General features: G+C 39.4%; 1 long non-coding RNA gene across 3 annotated transcripts in view; it reads left to right on the top strand.

Moving 5' to 3' along the window:
* LOC110256047 (uncharacterized) overlaps positions 1–19,386 on the top strand; it is a 54,677-nt gene that overhangs the window by 1,321 nt on the left and 33,970 nt on the right. The gene's annotated exons all lie outside the window — the stretch shown is intronic.

Consider the following 19,386-nt stretch of genomic DNA (forward strand, 5'->3'; position numbering starts at 1 on the left):
TGTGTCTCTGTGCCCAAACTTCCCCTTTTGATCGAGACACTAGTCATGTTGGATGACGACTTACTCTAGTGACCTCATCTTAAGTCAACTATTTATATCTGCAAATGATCCTTTTTCCAAATAAGGTTACATTCTGAGGTACTGTGGTTAGGACTTCAAAATACAGATTTGCATGGTGGGGACATAATTTAACCCACACTGGGTAGGGAAATGGTAATTCTAGTCACAGAGGTGGCATAAGAGTGGAGCAGATTGGGGTGAGGGAGAGGAGGATGGATTTGTTTTAGATGTTATATTTGAGGTGAGCATGGTTGATGGGTCACCAGAAGGGAGTCAGAAACTTGGTAGAGAGATGCAAATGTTATCATCTATGAAAATGATACAATTCATTATTGGAAATGGTTTATCAATAGATGGTCACGCATATAAAGAATTGAGAGATGGTCCAAAGTTACTCTTTTTCCTTTTCAGTTTCCATTAGCTTGTTCAAGTTCATCTTTGATGAGCAGAAGAGAGGTCTCCTCTGTGCACTTCTACTTTCTTCTTTCTCTGCCCTTGACCCAGGGTCTAACTTCTTTCTCTTGGCATCTGGTCTGTCATCATATTCTAGCCATAAAAAGAGGGGTGAATGGTCTAGGCTGATGGTGCTTCTACAAACTACTTCTGTAGCACAAGTTCTGTGCAATTATATTTTTGTTTTTGTTTTTAAGGTCTTTCTCTCTTTTCCCCAACTCCTCAAGACCTCCTCAAACATCCAGGCTTGGGCTGGATAGGGCTCCATCAGGGGAGAGGGTATGCCCTCCTGGAAGATGGTTATGGAAGTGGAAATATTCACCCCAACCTCATAAGAATGAAAGTCTTCAGCCCATGTGTGGGAGCTGAATGATATTTGGAGTTGAATGTCTTGGAGTTGAATGAAATTTCCAACTTAGGAAGATATTTCAATATACCAAGCTCTAGCAAGACCAGTATTTAAAGGGCAGGCAGAAATTAGAAGGTAATATTGAAAATGGAAAAAGGGAAATCAAAATCATAGGGGGAACCAGTGAAGAAGGGCATCCCAGACTGTAAAGAAGGAAAGAAATGTTGCAAAAGAGCCAGGTGGCCCAAATGGGGGAGACAGAATAGCCCAATCACCCCTCCTGCCCTGGTGAATGGCATCTGAGAAATACATGCAGGAGACTGGTTCTCAGTCTGGCTACACACTAAAACTACTTTGGGAGTTTTTAAAGAAACATCAGTGCTTGGGTCCCTCCTCTAAATATTCCAATTCCCATAGTCTGGGGTGGTTTCCAAAGACTGGTCTAGGTCTAAAGTCTCCCCCACTGCTCTAGAGAGTCACCTGCCCACGTTTCTGAGTCCCTGGCTGTCTGGTTGAGAGACACATGGCAGGAAATAGCCCAAGCTTCTTCATCCCTTTTTATTATGAAGTCTCTCCAGCATAAGCTGAAGGCAAGAGGGGCCCCTCCATTCTAGGCCAGCAGCACCTGCCATATAATTAGACTCAATTTCGATTATATATTGGCATCTGTCAGTCTTCATCTTTTAATATGAATAGTTACCTTTTTCTATGGTTGCATCTTTGTAGGTGTTCTAATGAGAATTAGGAGGGTTTACCAACTGTTGGTTGCCTGCCTTTCAGAAGCTTAAACTCCTTTTAGTTCATATGGTTCCTCTCTCTTAACAAACACACCTTTAATCTATTTGGAATTGATTTTAGTGTTAGAATTTCAGATAAAGCATGAATCGAGCTATTTTTTTTTCCTCCAGGTAACTGCCCAGTTGCACAATACAACTTATTGGATCAACTTCCTTTCCCCGTGATTTGCAATAACAGTAATAAAAGTGTAAGAAAAAATTGGCAGGAGTATCTCATCCTGGAGAGTCTTCAGAAACAAATGAAAAATAAGATTGAGCTGGAACCCTTCCTGGAAAATCATGACAGTTACCACTAAAAGGGCATGCTATATTATTTAGGTGGATGCCCCAGGGGGGAGTGAGAAATACACTTCAAGGTTGCTCTGGGTTCAAGATAACCAGAGTAGGGATGTTATTTGAAGAAATATTTTCTTTTTTTTTTCCATGTGGTTTACATTCTACTGAACCTGAAAATGAAAGTCTGTGTTGAGAGGTAAGCATGTGTTTAATTTAAAAGGGCCACAATGATAGGGACAGCTGTCCTTGTAGCTATTATGGGAACTTACAGTAAAGGAAATTAGACCTAGAGGATTCAAGTCCACCCATGTTCAATGGACTCAGCTCTTCAGTAAGGCTGGGGTGACAGGGGTGTCATCATCACTAGGATACCATTCCGGAGAGGATCACTCAGACTAGAGGCACTACAAAGGCCAGTTATTTGTAGATAGACATTCAGAGACATGAACAAGGAGCCGGTAGGGAGGTGGTTTGAGAGCCAAAGGCCCAGAGAGCCAGGTATATGTGGGGGTGGGTGGTAGACAGGAGTGGATCCTGGAGAAGGACTTAAATTTTGAGTCCTTTTCACTAGAGACTCCAAGGAAAGCTTAAGATACTCTGATTTTGCTTTAAATTTTTTTCATTTATTTTTTTAAATTATAGTCGATTTACAGTGTTGTACCAATTTCTGCTGTATACCATTGTGACCCCATCATGCATAGATACACACACACACACACACACACACACACACACACATATACACATTCTTTTTCTCATACTATCTTCCATCATATTCTATCCCAAGAGATTGGATATAGTTCCCTGTGCTGTACAGTAGGATCTCATTGCTTATCCATTCTAATGTAATACCCAAATTCTGTGTCCATCCCACTCCCTCCTCCTTCCCCCCGGCAACCACAAATCTGTTCTCAGTGTCTGAGTTTGTTTCTGTTTTGTAGATAGATTCATTTGTGCCGTATTTTAGATTTCACATATCGGTGATATCATATGGTATTTGTCTTTCTCTTTCTGACTTCACTTAGTATAAAAATCTCTAGTTGCAGACATGTTGCTGCAAATGCCATTATTTCATTCTTTTTATGGCTGGGTAGTATTCCGTTATATATATGTACCAGTTTTCTTAATTCATTCATCTGTTGATGGACATTTAGATTGTTACCATGTCTTGGCTATTGTGAACAGTGCTGCAATGAACATAGGAATGCATGTGTCTTTTTGAATTACAGTTTGTCTGGATATATGCCAGATTGCTAGATTATGGGGTTGCTGGATCATATGGAACAATTGATTGCTGGATCATATGGTAGTTCTATGTTTAGTTTTATGAGGAACTTCCATACCGTTTCCCATAGAGGTTGTACCAATTTACATTCCTACCAACAGTGAAGGGGGTTTCCCTCTTCTCCACACCCTCTCTAGCATTTATTATTTGTATACTTGTTAATGATGGCCATTCTGACTGATGTGAGGTGATACCTCATTGCATTTTTGTTTATTTATTTTGCTTTTTAGAACAGTACCCATGGCATATGGAGGTTCCCAGGTTAGGGGTCAAATTGGAGCTATAGCCACCAGCCTACACCACAGCTGCAGCAACGTAAGATCTGAGCTGCATCTGCAAACTACACCACAGCTTACAGCACCACCAGATTCTTACCCCAGTGACTTAGACCAGGGATTGAACCTGTGTCCTCATGGGTACTAGTCAGATTCATTTCTGCTGAGCCACGATGGGAACTCCTGATGTTGAGCATCTTTTCATGTGCCTATTGCTTATCTGTATGTCTTCTTTGGAGAAATGTGTATTTAGGTCTTCTGCCCATTTTTATTTTTTCTTTTTTTTTTCTCTTTTCCTGTTGTTCAGTTGTTTGAGTTGTTTGTATCTTTTGGAGATTATGTCCTGGTCAGCTGCATCATTTGCAAAGATTTTCTCCCATTCTGTGGAAGCTACCTTGATGTTTAGCTTTTCCTCTTCTCTGTAGTAATTCACTCTGAAATTATCCACCCTTACAGCTTAGTGGTGTAGCCTTAGAAAGACCAAAAGGGCAAGATAGCCAAGGATAGGAAGCCTTCCTGGCAGGTCTTCTCCCTGGTTCCAGTGAAGGGGGGGCCTCATCTTATGGAGTGGACTGTAACTTGGGGTTCCACATAGACAGACAGTGTTTGTAGGAGAGCCAGGTGTGATGGGAAAGGAGTCAGGATGTTGAAGAGTGCTCCAGGGCAGACAAACTTCTAAGTTCAAGGTTCTCTGCCTTATATAATTAGAAAGATTCCTCTCTGAAAAAGGAGTGTGTGTGCCAGATGTATTGAAACAATAGTTAACACTTACTGAGCCCAAAACACCATGGGCCAGGTAGGTGCTAATCACTCTGTGTACATACACATTTTTCTATGATGATAAAATATACCTAACATGAAGTTCACCCTTCAAACCATTTTAAGTGTACAATTCAGTAGCATTGAGTAGATTCACAGTATTATACAACCATCACCACTCTCCATTTTCAGAACTTTTTATCATTCTGAATAGAAGTTCTGTACCCATTAAACAACACCTCTTCATTCGTCCCTCCCACCCATCCCTCTCTCCCCATAAAAATTTTTGGAAGTGCATCTGATTAGTGGAGCCCAAAGCACCTATACTCAGTGAAGAGAATCCTAGCTGCAAGAACGTCTGGGAAATGTAGTTTTTTTTTTAAGTGTCCCAGATGTTATAAGATAAAAGAGAATTGAAATGGATGTTGACAAATGCAACCCACAGTATTAGCCACCCATCCTAATTCCCAAAAGACCAAGCAATTTCAAGACTCAAAATATAGATTTTTTTTAAAATGTATGCTGCATAATTCAGACTCTCTTCACCTAGAACATCTTTCACATTCACTACATGGTAGGCACAGTAGATTATTACAATGTTCAAAGAAATCAGTATCTAGTTGAATAGGTATATCCCTCTGAGAGTTCTTTGGTCTTTGCTGTCATTGTAGCAAATAAAAGAGCAATTGAAATAAATGATAGTGCTTTGATGCTAGGTTATATTTTAACTGAAAGAATGCAGATGTCTTGGTAGGGATCATGGTACAGATATAATGGAATATTTTATAGTCTTGAAATATAGGTAAAATTTATTTTTTACTTTGTATTTTTTTTTTAGGGCTGCACCTTTGGCATATGGAAGTTTTCAGGCTAGGGGGTGAATCAGAGCTGCTGCTGCTGGCATACACCACAGCCTTAGCAAAGCCAGATCCAAGCCATGTCTGCGACCCACACCACAGGTCATGGCAATGCTGGATCCTTAACCCACTGAGTGATGTCAGGGATCAAACCCACATCCTCATGGATACTAGTTGGCTTCATAACCCGCTGAGCCACAATGGGAATTCCTAATTTGTATTTTTTTTTATTGGGTAAAACTCAGATATCATAAAACTCACATTTTTAACTTTTTAAAAATGAACGATTCAGTGGCATTTAGTACATTCACAATGTTGTACAACTATTACCTCTGTCTAGTTATGAAACATTTCATCACCCCAAACAGAAACTCCATACCCATTAAGAAATTACTTTCCCTTCCCCTAGATCCCAGTCTGTCTTGATCACTAACTGCTCTCTGTCTCTACAGATTTTCCTCTCCTGGATTTTTCATATAAATGGAACCATGCAATATGTATCCTTTTGTGTCTGGCTTCTTTCACTCAGTGTGTTTTCAAGCTTCGGCTATATTGAAACCTGTATCAGCACTTCATTCCTTTTATGGTTGAACAATATTCCATTGTATGACTATATCAGCTTTTGCTTATCCATTCATCTGTTGATGGACATTTTGGCTGTTGTAAATAGCACAATTTTGAATGGTGTTTCTATGAATGTTGGTGTACAGGTTTCTCTTTGAATACCTCTTTTTAGTTCTTTTGGGTACTCTACCTAGGAGTAGAATTGCTGAGTCATATGCTTGTAGCGTGTTGTTTTCATTGCAAAATGTCCTTGGCTGAAAAGGTTGCATTTTGATGATATTAAAATATTTTATTGTGTTATCTGTTTTGGCTTTTCTGTTGATACACCAAGAGCTTTGCCCTGCAGCAAGCTAATTTTTGAAGCTTAGTTGGTTCACATGTTTGACTGTTTGGAAAGGAAGCTATAGTTTATAATTTTTCATTATGTAATGACTAACTCCTTGTCTAGAATCAAGATTTGGGAAATTAAGCATACCTCTCTTTTTTTTTTTTTTTTTCTTATGGTTGCACCTGCAGGATATGGAAATTCCTAGGCCAGAGATTGAATCTGAGCTGAAGCTGTAGCCTGTGCTGCAGCTGCTACAGTGCTGGATCCTTTAACCCACTGCACTGGGCCAGAGATTGAACCCGAGTCCCTGCAGCAACCAAGAAGCTGCTGTTGGGTTTTTAACCCACTGCACCACAGTGGGAACTCCGACAAGGATACCTTCCAATCTCTTTGTTCTTCTTTGCCCAACGCTGTTATTTCAAATGGATTAAACTCCATTGTGAAAAATGCATAAAAGTTTTCCCAAATGTATTTTGTTGTGACATATCGGAATCACTACTGTCAGGGAGGGGGACATTTTTCCCTCTATCCTTTTTGAGTTCTTGTGGCTGAACTAATAATTAAATTGATATAGGAAGATTAACAAGAGAAAAAGAAATTTGTGCAGCGAGAGGTCTCATAAGAATGGAACCTGAGAAGTAGCCAAAGCAGGCAATTTTTTACTTTTTGGACAAAGAAACAATCACTTGGTGAGGAATCGACAGGACAAAGAAACTTAGGTTTCAGGTGCTTGACTGGTGAAGAATCTAAATAGATTTTAGGCTTGGGGTGGAATATAAAGCAGTAACAAATTCTATTATATGAGCCTGTTGGTACAAATTCCCCATATGGTGACAAGGGTGTCCTTCTCTCTCCAGATGCAAGGACTGCACCTTTCACATGAGAGATTTACTTCCTGCTTTCAGGAAGACAGAAAAGACAGTCAGAGTGTCCCTCTTGCATTGGCCATTTTTTTCTTTTTTTCTTCTTTTTTTAAATTTTATTTCTTTATATATATATTTTTTCTACTGCACAGCATGGTGACCCAGTTACACATGCATGTATACATTCCTTTTTCTCACATTACATCTTCCATCATAATTGACTAGGCAGAGTTCCCAGTGCTACACAGCAGAATCCCACTGCTAATCCATCCTGAAGGCAACATTCTGCATCTATTTACCCCAAGCTCCCTGTCCCTCCCCTTCCCCCTTGGCAACCACAAGTCTATTCTCCAAGTCCAAACTGAAAGATGGGCAAAGGGCCTGAATAGACATTTCTCCAAGGAAGATATACAGAGGGCCAACAAGCACTTGAAACAATATTCAACATCACTGATTATTAGAGAAATGCAAATCAAAACTACCATGAGATACCACCTCACACCAGTCAGAATGGCCATCATTAATAAGTCCACAAATAACAAATGCTGGAGGGGGTTTGGAGAAAAGGGAACCCTCCTGCACTCTTGGTGTGAATGTAAGCTGGTACAACCACTATGGAGAACAGTATGGAGGTATTTTAGAAAACAACACATAGAACTACCATATGACCCAGCAATCCCATTCTTGGGCATATATCCAGACAAAATGCTACTTAAAAAAGACACATGCACCCGCATGTTCATTGCAGCACTACTCACAATAGCCAAGACATGGAATCAACCCAAATGTTCACTGATAGATAATTGGATCAAGAAGATGTGGTATATGTACACAATAGAATACTACTCAGCCATAAAAAATAACAAAATAATGCCATGGATGGAACTAGAGACTCTCATACTGAGTGAAGTAAGCATTGGCCATTTCTTAAGTAACTTTAATTCAAAATAATATGCCATTGTGGCATATACATATATATGTATATATACATATTCTTTTTTTTTGCTGAGCCATGAAGGAATTCCCATTGTGGCATATTTTGGGGTAGCATGCCCTGGGCTCCAATGTTATTTACGCAATTACTACCTCATGTAATGATTACATAAAATCATTAAGTGAAATGTAGAGGCAGTGTAGTGATTTTGGTTTGAATCCTGGCTTTGCCACTAAAGAGTTGCAAAATCTTCTTTCTTAATCTCTCTGTGCCTCAGTTTTCCCACCTGTAAAATGGGGCTAATAAGAGCACCTTTGTAAGGATATAAAGTCCTTAGGACAGTACCTGGCATGAAGTTTGCACTATAAAAGTTTGTTGAGTGTAAATTCACAGATTGGTCCAGATAATTAAAATACCATGTTGCCATTTGCAGCAACATGGATGGAACTAGAGAATCTCACACTGAGTGAAATGAGCCAGAAAGACAAAGACAAATACCATATGATATCACTTATAACTGGAATCTAATATCCAGCACAAATGAACATCTCCTCAGAAAAGAAAATCATGGACTTGGAGAAGAGACTTGTGGCTGCCTGATGGGAGGGGGAGGGAGTGGGAGGGATCGGGAGCTTGGGCTTATCAGACACAACCTAGAATAGATTTACAAGGAGATCCTGCTGAATAGCATTGAGAACTTTGCCTAGATACTCATGTTGCAACAGAACAAAGGGTGGGAAAAAAAATGTAATTGTAATGTATACATGTAAGGATAACTTGATCCCCTTGCTGTACAGTGGGAAAATAAAAAAAAAATTAAAAAAAAATAATTGTGTAATTACAATTTCCGATAAGAACTAGGTGAAGAGAATACTATAAATAAATAATGCATATGAAGTGTTTAGGTGAGTTTCTTGTCCTTAGAATGTACACAATTAAAGTTATCTATGATTATTCATTATTCCAAAATTATTATAATTTATCCAGTTTATTCGCCTGTTTAAAAAAAAATCCATCTTAAACTAATGTTTCCTGCCCTCTAGAGGGGACTTTGAGTCATAGCCACACAAGCAATTGAGAATCTCAGGTAGAGTGTTTGGTTTGTTTTGTTTTCCTGAAGTGCAGTTGATTTACAATGTTGCAATAATTTCTGCTGTACAACAAAGTGTCTCAGTTATACATATACACACATCCGTTCTATCTCAGGGTTGAGCGTTTTGGATGTTTTGGTAGCTGTTAAGAGCTCCTGCTGGCTGGGATATCCAGCAAGGTCATTCGTGATGCCTTGGCCCCATATACCCATAACTTCCTTCAGAGGACCTCCTTGGGCATGCTTGGTGCCGTGTGACCTCACCATCCTCCCTGGGCACCATCTACAGCTGTGAAGTGGTCTTGGGTAAGAACTCTACCAAATAAGTCTCCCCATACAGGAGGGTGATAGGCCCAGCTAATCAGCCTTCAAAGCAGATCAAGACAGAGCCAATGAATCCCAGTCAAAGAAAAGAGGTGGAAAGTATTTGAACCCTGATGATGGCAGAGTATCAAAGCAAAGAAGGCCTACTATTGACCAGCCAGGGCTGCCTCCCATACTGAAGACGGTGCGGTAGCCCCAGGAGTGTCGAGGTGGGGGCTCTGACTTGCCTTTTTCCTACTTTCCCTGAACATCTTTACTCAGGTAGTTCCAGTGTTAACCTAAAAAAGATGCTTTCATTATCCATCCCCTTGCATCTTTGCAACCTCCTGAGAAACAAGTATTTTTCTGTCTGTCTTAGGGGCTCAGAGACGTTGAGGTACTTACCCAAGATCTCACAGCTAATAGCACAAAATTGGCACCTTGCTATCAAAGTTCATGTTCATTCCACTACTTTATGACCCACGTTCCATGGTATTGAAACCTGAGTTAAATGGAGATATGAGATGAGATGTTCTCCCACAGTCTATTTTAGTAAACCCCCTTTTAGCAATAACAGGTAAAAGAATTTAAATCAGGTTATAATTTTATACAGTTTTATACAAAATTTATCTAGTCACTTATGATGGAGCATGATAATGTGAGAACAGGGAATGTATATATGTATGTATGACTGGGTCACCTTGCTGTATAGTAGAACGTTGACAGAACACTGTAAACCAGCTATAATGGAAAAAAAATAAAAATCATTACAATAAAAAAATGACATTCAGTGATTTTCATAGCTGGAATTAAAATTCACCATACAATTATTTAATTGAAATAATGTAATAAAATTCCCTGAGCGAATTATCACACATTAAAAAAAAATACTTTGTACGAGCTTGAAAGATAAGTTAACATCTAGGAACAGTTTGATCTCTTGCTCTGTCATCTTTCAGTTTTCCCTTGATCAACTCATTCTGAATCTGATCCTTGATTGAAAAGCCTTCCCCAGCAGTTTAGACCCATATTCTTGGGGATGGTTCTCTGTTTTAGTCATAGTCAGATGACCGCAGTCCTAAGATGTTTCAGCTAATTCAGGAGTTCTCAGCCCTAACTGCACATTAAGAATTTCTTGAGTAAATTAAAAAAATGACTTATGCAGGGGCTTCATCCCACACAGGTTGAATCCAAATCATAGGAGGAAGGGCTTGAGGATCAGAACTTTAAAACTTACTAGGGCGCAGCTGAGGCCAATAACCACTGAACTATGTAGATGGGTGGATTGGGGGGTTTGCGACTGGCATATGCACACTATTGTATGTGGAATGGTTGGTCAGTGGGGACCTGCTGTAAAGCACAGGGAACTCTACTCAATATTCTGTGATAACTTATATGGGAAAAGAATCTGGAAAAGAATTGATATGTGTACATGTATAACTGAATTACCTTGTACAGCAGAAATTAGCACAATATTTTAAATCAACACCAAAAAAACTTTTAAAAATGAAATAAAAAGATAATAAACATATCCAGGCGTTCCCTCCGTGGCACTGTGGGATAAGAATCTGGCTGCAGGAGTTTTCCTTGTGGCACAGCAGAAATCCAACTAGTATCCATGAGGATGCAGGTTCTATCCCTGGCTTCACTCAGTGGGTTGGGGATCCGGCGTTGCCATGAGCTGTGGTGTAGGTCGCAGATGTGGCTCGGATCCTGTGTTGCTGTGGCTGTGGTATAGGCCAGCAGTTGTAGCTCTGATTTGACCCCTAGCCTGGGAACTTCCATATGCCTCGAGTGTGGCCCTAAAAAAAAAGAATCTGACTGCAGCGGGGTTCAGTTCGCTGCAAAGGTGCAGGTTTGATCCTTGGCCAAGGTCAGTGGGTTAAAGGATTGGGTGTTGCCATAGTTATGGCATAGGTTGCAGCTGAGTCTCAAATTTAATCCCTGGCCCAGGAACTTTCATAAGCCATGGATACAGCTATAAAAAATATGTATATATCCAACAATAACTAACTAAATAAATGATCATTTGTCAAGCTACCTAGTTTTAGAGAAACTTTTAGGGTTCACACTCCTGGCAGGTCTGTTTGCAGACTGCATTTCTATGGTGGGATGGGGGGATGGCATGAAAGAATGTATGTAGTGCAGGCCTGAGTTTTCTGCCCCGTGTTAATACAGGTATGGCCTGAGCCCTCTGCACTGCTGCCTGGACTCTTGGCCCCTTACACATTCAAAGAGAAATTGCAAACCTGATTTCACAGATTTGCAGCCTGGGCTTTACTCACACCTGTAAATTTTGCCCTGGCTTGTTACCCAGGCTATGAGTCTCTGTTTATTTTAGACTGTGTTATCCAAGTCGCAGCCTCTGTTGTTTGCCCACCCTGTAGACATCTGAATAGCATGTTCATTTGTGCAGGGGTCCAGATGTGTACACTAAACTCCAGGGACATTCGCAGGAAGCCCCGCCCTTCTCTGCTTTTGTTTTGTCCAAAGATTTTAGCTGCATCTATGTCTTTTGGATCCCAGGAAACGTTGTTCACAGCCCCGGGCTTACAGAAATCACCCGACAGGAACTGGCCAGGTGAGAGCTGCTCAAGTTGGCATAATTCTCCTTTTGATTTTTGACATTTAATTCGGATTTTTGATATTCAAGTGGGCTATTTTTGTGTTTTGGTGGATCTGGCAATAATCCCAAGAGCACAAACTTTTTTGAGGATTGGAGTCAGGTTAAACATGGGCTGGGCCTTCAACTTTTTAGAAGTTATTTTTCGGAGTTCCCCAGTGCCCTAGCAGTTAAAGATCTGGTGTCTCTGCTGTGGCTTGGGTTACTGCTGTGGTGTGAGTTTGATCCCTGGCCTAGGAACTTCGGCATGCCACAAGAAAGCCAAAAAAAAAAAAAAAAAAAAAAATGTTATTTTTCCATTTGTCCTGGGTTGATTCTTTTGCTGCAGAAACTCTGGATGGAGATGGGTCTGGGTGACTTCCTACTTCCTCATTGGTGAATCATGAAAGAATAAGCCTTTTATGAGCTTCTATTTAGCTTCTGTGTGCTGAAATTTAGCCCAGTTCCTTTAGTAGAGTGGAAGGTCCATTGAATGGTCAGGGAAGAATGAAAGTAGCAGGGAGGAGTTCCTGGCTCAGTGATTAACGAATCCGACTAGGAACCATAAAATTGTGGGTTCGATCCCTGGCCTCGCTCAGTGGGTTAAGGATCTGGCGTTGCCGTGAGCTGTGGTGTGGGTCACAGACACGGCTCAGATCTGGTGTTGCTGTGGCTGTGGTGTAGGCCAGTGGCTACAGCTCTGATTGGACCCCTAGCCTGGGAACCTCCATATGCCACGGGTGTGGGCCGAGAAAAGACAAAAAGACAAAAAAAAAAAAAAAAAAAAAAAAAAAAAAAGTAGTAGGGAAACTGACTCTGCTTAAAAACAGAAATGTAAGGGAGAGAATCAGCTCTGGCTTCTTCATACTTGCCATCTGCAGAAGCAGATGAGGTTGGAGAAAATTTTTGATCCATCTAGAAACTAGAATTTGTACTTTCCTGGAAGGTTAGTTGGCATACTACCTGAAGACAACCCTTGACTGTTTATCGACAACAATTGCATTCCCCCCAAAAGTTCCTCTATGGAATTCCCCTAAGGGCTCAAGCAGAAGGTAAACCTAAATTAAAGAGATTTCAAGCTACCTACAAACATAGCAAAACAGAAAATTCCCTTAAAATAAAATTCCTTTAAAATTCTCTTCAAATGTTCATGACAAAGGAGGCACTGCAGAGCAGTGGGGATGGTAGAGATGATTCTTTTAATAAATCGTACTTGATTAAATGGGTAGCCTAAGGGAAAAATTAATTTTTTTTTTTTTTTTTTTTGCTTTTTAGGGCCTCACCCACAGCACGTGAAAGTTCCCAGACAAGGGGTCGAATCAGAGCAACAGCTGCCAGCCTACCCTCAGCCACAGCAACGTGGGATCTGAGCCGTGTCTACAACTTACACCACAGCTCAAGGCAATGCTGGATCCTTAACCCACTGAGTTAGGCCAGTGATCAAACCTGCAACCTCGTGGTCACTAGTCAGATTCATTTCTATTGTGCCACAACAGGAACTGTGAAAAAATCAATCTTGATCTCTGTCTCACATTATACCCCAAACTCAATTCTAAATGAATTATAGGTCCAAATGTAAAAAAAAAAAAATCTTCTGGAAGAAATCATAAAATAATATTTATTTACTTGGGGAAGGCAAAGTTTGTTTAAATGGGACAGGAAAAATTACTGCTAATAAAAGATATTGTTGATAAAATGGACTGCATTAAAATTAAGAAATTCTTGATTTCCTATTGGAGATACCATTAAAAGTAAAAATGCAGAGTTCCCATCATTACACAGTGGAAGCGAATCCAACTAGGAACCATGAGGTTGCAGGTTCGATCCCTGGCCTCACACAGTGGATTAAGGATCCAGCATTGCGGTGAGCTGTGGTGTAGGTTGCAGATTCGTCTCGGACCCTGTGTTGCTGTGGCTGTGGCGTAGGCTGGCAGCTACAGTTCCAATTTGACCCCTAGCCCAGGAACCTCCATATACTGAAGGTGTGGCCCTAAAAAGACAAAAGACAAAAAAAAAATAGTAAAAATGCAAGTTACAGAATGGATATACAAATATTAGTCAGTAAATCATATCTAGAAAATGTAAAGAAATACAGATCAGTAAGAAAAAGATAGATATCCAATATAGAAATAATCAAAAGACTTAGGTACTTAGAAAAAAAGCCAATAAGTTTATAGAAAATGTTCAGTCTTTGCATCACTGAAGTCAATAGCTGAGCTTTTTACAGTAGGTATAAAATGAATGAAATATTTACTTCAACTTTCTTCTTCTGGTAGTTCAAAATACATATAATAACTGTTAGTTAAAATGACATTTGTCCCTGCCACAATCTAATTGAACTGAATATAAATTTCTTGTTTGAAAGTATGATCATTTCTTCTAGCTATAAATTCCATTTGAATCCTTCATCTTTGGTAATAATCATCTGTCTTATTGTTTTTTATTTGGCCATTCTAGCACCAAATTTTTTTTTATTCTACTTTGTTTTCAAACTTTAAAAAAAATGTTTTAAAGTATAGTTGATTTATAATGTGTTGATTTCTGCGGTATAGCAAAGTGACTCAGTTATATGTATCTATTCTTTTTCATATTCTTTTCCATTATTACAAGATATTGGATATAGTTCTCTGTGTTATACAGTAGAACCTTGTTATTTATCCATCCTATATATAATTGCCTCTGCTAATCCCAAACTCCCAGTCCTTCCCTCCTCCACCACTCCCACCCCTGGCAACCACAAATCTGTTCTCTATTATCTGTGAGTCTGTTTTTGTTACATAGATATGTTGGTTTGTATTGTATTTTAGATACCACATATTAGTGATATCATGATATTTGTCTTTCTCTTTCTGACTTACTTCGCTTAGTATAGTAATCTCTATATCCCTCCATGTTGCTGCAAGTAGCATTATTTCATTCTTTTTAATGGCTGAATAATATTCCATCGTGTTTATATATACCACATCTTCTTTATCCATTCCTCTGTCGATGGACATTTAGGTTGTTTCCATATCTTGGCTATTGTAAATAGTGCCACAATGAACATTGGGGTGTACATATCTTTTTGCATTATAGTTTTGTCTGGATATATGCCCAGGATTGCTGAATCATGTGGCAACTCTATTTTTAGTTTTTTGAGGAACCTCCATACTGTTTTCCATAGTGGCAACACCAATAGCACCAAATTTTAAATTCATGTGTACTACTTGCCCCTGTTTTAAGCAGATATTGTGCAATCTGTTACACAAAGATTTCTTAAGCAGGACACAAAATGCTTAGTTAACACTGATTCATTTTTTTTTTTTTTTTAAGAACTTTGAGTCAAGTCCTCTGTCAGCTGGGACTTTGTTCAATGTCGTCATTTGTTTACTGTTTACACACCTTTCCCTCTATTTCTAGCCATTGCATGTGTGCATTTTTCTGTGCACAAATGATGCTTCATATCCCTTTAATAAATATCTAGTTTACTATCATAAATACCAACATTTACCAGAAACAGTTCTGGAGGCTGGTTGTAAAACACGTAATGTGAGTAATAGCATGCTATTCTTTGAACTTTGATTGTAAAATCCAGTTTTTACTGTTTTAAAATGTAGGCTTTATTATTTCTACAGTAAGATATGGTGAGGCCAACAGATCAGATATCTGTCGTTGAAAAGACAGTTTGTTCCTCAGAGTTCCCAAGAAGAGGAAACACACCACGCCATGCAAGGGCCACGCAGGGAAGCACCAGGGTTAGGAGGCAAAAAGTGCAAGGGCACTTTGGCAACATGGGCAAGAGGCATCATTGCGGTTTCCACAGGAAGGAACAGGAGGCGCAGGATAAACAGCTGAGGGGTGGCTAGTTTAAGCAATTTCAGTGGGTTCTGGAGCAAAGGGACTGTCTCTGGGTGCCTGGTATCTGTCATCACAGCCTAGTGATGGCAGGCCTTGGGTCTGGATTTTCAGAATCCTAGGTCTGGGCTCAGTTCAGCTGGGTAGCAGGGCCCCTTCATTGCAACTTTTAGAAACACACCTATATTCATTTTTCATGCTAGAGGAGCAGATGTTGTGCTGGTAGGAGACACAGCTTGGGAAATTACAAGGAAGTCTTCCTCTTCCATACTTGTGACACATGGTGAGACTCACACTATGGATTTTTAATAGGATATTTTGTGGCAGTGGGAGTGGGGGGCTGACGAGGCCTGCTTGTCAACCCAGGTCCTGAAGTCAGTGGAGCCACAGAAGTAAGAGGAAAGAGACACAGAATTAGAGTGGGGATCAGGGGGCTACCGCCTTCAAGAGGCAATAGCAACCCTCTGAGCCAACTCATGGTTTTTATTTACTATTTTCTACTTCCCTGTATGTGCAGGGGATACATCAGTATTTTAGTTCAGACTCAATGGAAGCAAGATATGCTAGGACAGTCATTCCTAAGCACATAAAGTAATCATAAATGTTTTAGCCCTCCCAGGCCATAATTTGTTGTTTGCTTCAAGACATCTATGGCCTCTCCCACAAATCCCCCAAGGCTCCAGTCCTAAGAATGTCAGAGCTGAAGGTTTTCCTTCAGCAACATCAGTGCTTCAGCAATCTTGTTTTCAAAATGCCATTTTTTTTGATGTTCTCATTCGTTTTGCCTCAAGGGTCATGAGAGAGTCACAAGACTTTGTATAGACTGACCTCTACAGTCACTTTATGGCACCAGTCTTGTCTTTCCATTCTTTGTCACGTCGCATATTCATGCCTCCGACAGGGGGCCTTTGGGGTAATGGAGACAAGTGGATAGTGGCTCCAAGTGTGAGAGCCTGATAGAGGAGGCTGTGGATTGTGTGGGCTCCAGTAAGTCCTGCATGCTCATAGGTGCGTCCTGTACAAGCTCTAGGCATTGGCCAGCCTTGGAGGGAGCAATCCCTCCAGGGCCAGTAAGCCCCCAAATGTTAAAACATCAGAATAAAAAGACATACTTAATACACTCTGTTTGAAAGACTTGGTGTTAATGAAATACTGTATTTTCTACCTTGTTTATCTAATGGAAAATCATTACCATTCATTTACAGCACATTTGTGTTTTGCTAGATATAAGTTTATGCTGTCAAAAGGGTTAGAGTCACTTTCCATTGTCATTATCCAACCTGGTACCTGGCATCACAGTGACATAGCAGCATTCCAGAGGTTTTGTCCTTTTTGATACATTTGCTGGTTTCGTGAATATATTTTCTTTATCTTGCAAGGTGCGGCCCAGAGGTACATTTTGTTACTTCTGAAACATGCATTTGACATGAATAATTCTCTTTTCCATCTCAATGTTTTAATTAGTAACCAAGGAACACACACACACATATATCTCAAATAATATGAAGTTGCAATATTTAATCTAACTTAAAGTTCAATATAGGATTTTATAAGGATCAGTCATTATTTTTCATTATTTTTATGAGTAATTGAATCTTCATTAATACTTTATAATAATGTTTTAGTTCTAAATTTTACATGGATTATGCTAAATAAAAATCTGTTCATCTTTGTTGCTGCTAGTTTTTTAAAAATATAAGCAGCCTTCTTATTGAGAAATTTTCTATTTATCCCTTTCAGTTTTTTCTCTTTTGTTATTATTATCTATTTCTAGCATGATCTTGACTTGTATTCATCTCAGTGATCTAAATGATTTTAAAATGATGCATAAAAAATAAAATGGCATGTAGTTGCTTTCAAATATTCAAAATTTGAATATATTTTAACCTAAAATGTAAATTAAATGTTAGAAAATCAAAAAATTAGAATTGTTTTAAAAATTATTTTTCTCTTTATTGAAAAAAAATTTTTGGCCACCTCCCACAGCATGCAGAAGTTCCCAGGCCAGGAATTGAACCTGCGCCACAGCAGTGACAACACTGGATCCTTAACCACCAGCTCACTAGGGAACTCCTATTTTTCTCTTTAAATATTCACAATTACCTCAAAAAGTGATGGAGAAAAATATAAAGATTATTCAATGAAGGTAAATATTTCATTTAATCTGTGAAAATAAATCTTGTTAAATAGCTTTATAAAGAATAAAACTTTTCAATCCTAGAAGTCAATGTCCATCTGCAATATACATGTTTACCAGGTAAGAATCATCATTAGTATCACAGTTCAGACATTATATCTAGGCTTATATATTTATATCTAAAATCAAGAGCGATATAAATTCCATAATATCATAAAATATTTCTCAGTTGCCATGTGCAACTGTTGCAAACACTACACTATTTTGTGAGTACCTCAGGAACTGAGATTTGAAATATAAAGAGAAGCAAGAAGAATTCTCTAGCATTACAGAGATAATACCTTGTAATGCAAGACTCAACTCCTTCAAGGTTGAGAAGAATTAATGAGTTAATAACAGAAATGCACTCCTATATATAAAATAGTTAAACCACACAGACCTACTGTATAGCATGGGGCCTTATATTTAATTCCTTGTAAGAACCTATAATGGAAAAGAATCTGAAAAAGCATATATATGTGTGTGTGTGTGTGTGTGTGTATAACTGAATCACTTTGCAGTACACCTGAAACTAATACAACATTGTACATCAACTACAATAAAAAAAGAGTCAATACATGTTATTTTTTTTCTCTTACCACCCAATTCCACCCAGTTCCTCTCTGCCCTCTAAAGCAACATCCATCTCCTACATCATCAGGGACCTGAATGTCACAACTCTTAGTTTGTGGCAACACAAACAAACATGGAAACAGAACTGATGCTTACAAGAACAGTGACTTAGTAATTCTCTGAAGGGAGCCAGATACATTCTTCATGAGTTTCACTGAGACTCATTGCAATGTATGTCTTTTGGTGGATAGACGCACATATTTCTTTGGGGGTATTTAACACTCTGGTTAATTCTTAAAGTCAGCTTTTTCATCCTTTTTTTTTTTTTTGTCTTTTTAGGGCCACACCTGCAGCATATGGAGGTTCCCAGGCTGGGGGTCCAATTGGAGCTGTAGCTGCCAGCCTACATCACAGCCATGGCAACGCAGAATCTGAGCCACGTCTGTGACCCACATTACAGCTCACGGCAATGCCCGGATCCTTAACCCACTGAGCAAGGCCAGGGGTTGAACCTGCATCTTCATGGATGCTAGTCAGATTCATTTCCACTGAGCCACAAAGGGAACTCCCAGCTTTTTCATCTTTATAATAATATCTGTAGGTAATGACAGAATCCTGTAGGTTCTACTGCCAAAATATCTATCACTTCTTAAACTTCAGTGTTCTAAGAGTTGCCTAGAGCCAGCTTATTTATAATGCAGCTCACTGGGTCCCACCCCTAGGATTTCTAATTATATAGATGAAGCCCAGGAATTTGCATTTGTTAGAAGTTCTCAGGATCACACTCTCAGAAATACTGGTCTACACCAGCACTTCCTCTTCAACTCCACACATAGGAACAATCCAAGTCCTCCACTTTCTCACTGCGCAGACTCCCCACTGATTTCCTGACCCCGGGGCATACTAATGTGACCAACCCTCATTACCAGTTGCACATCCAAATCACCTGGAAGATGTTTAAGACTTTACAGATGCCTGAGCTTCACCTATAGCAATTAAATCAGACTT

This window comes from Sus scrofa, chromosome 1 (assembly GCF_054392235.1).
Source record: "Sus scrofa isolate SSC_HxYL_T2T_F1_AM1 chromosome 1, Sscrofa_HxYL_maternal_Yorkshire_Landrace_v2.0, whole genome shotgun sequence".
Classification (NCBI taxonomy): Eukaryota; Metazoa; Chordata; class Mammalia; order Artiodactyla; family Suidae; genus Sus; species Sus scrofa.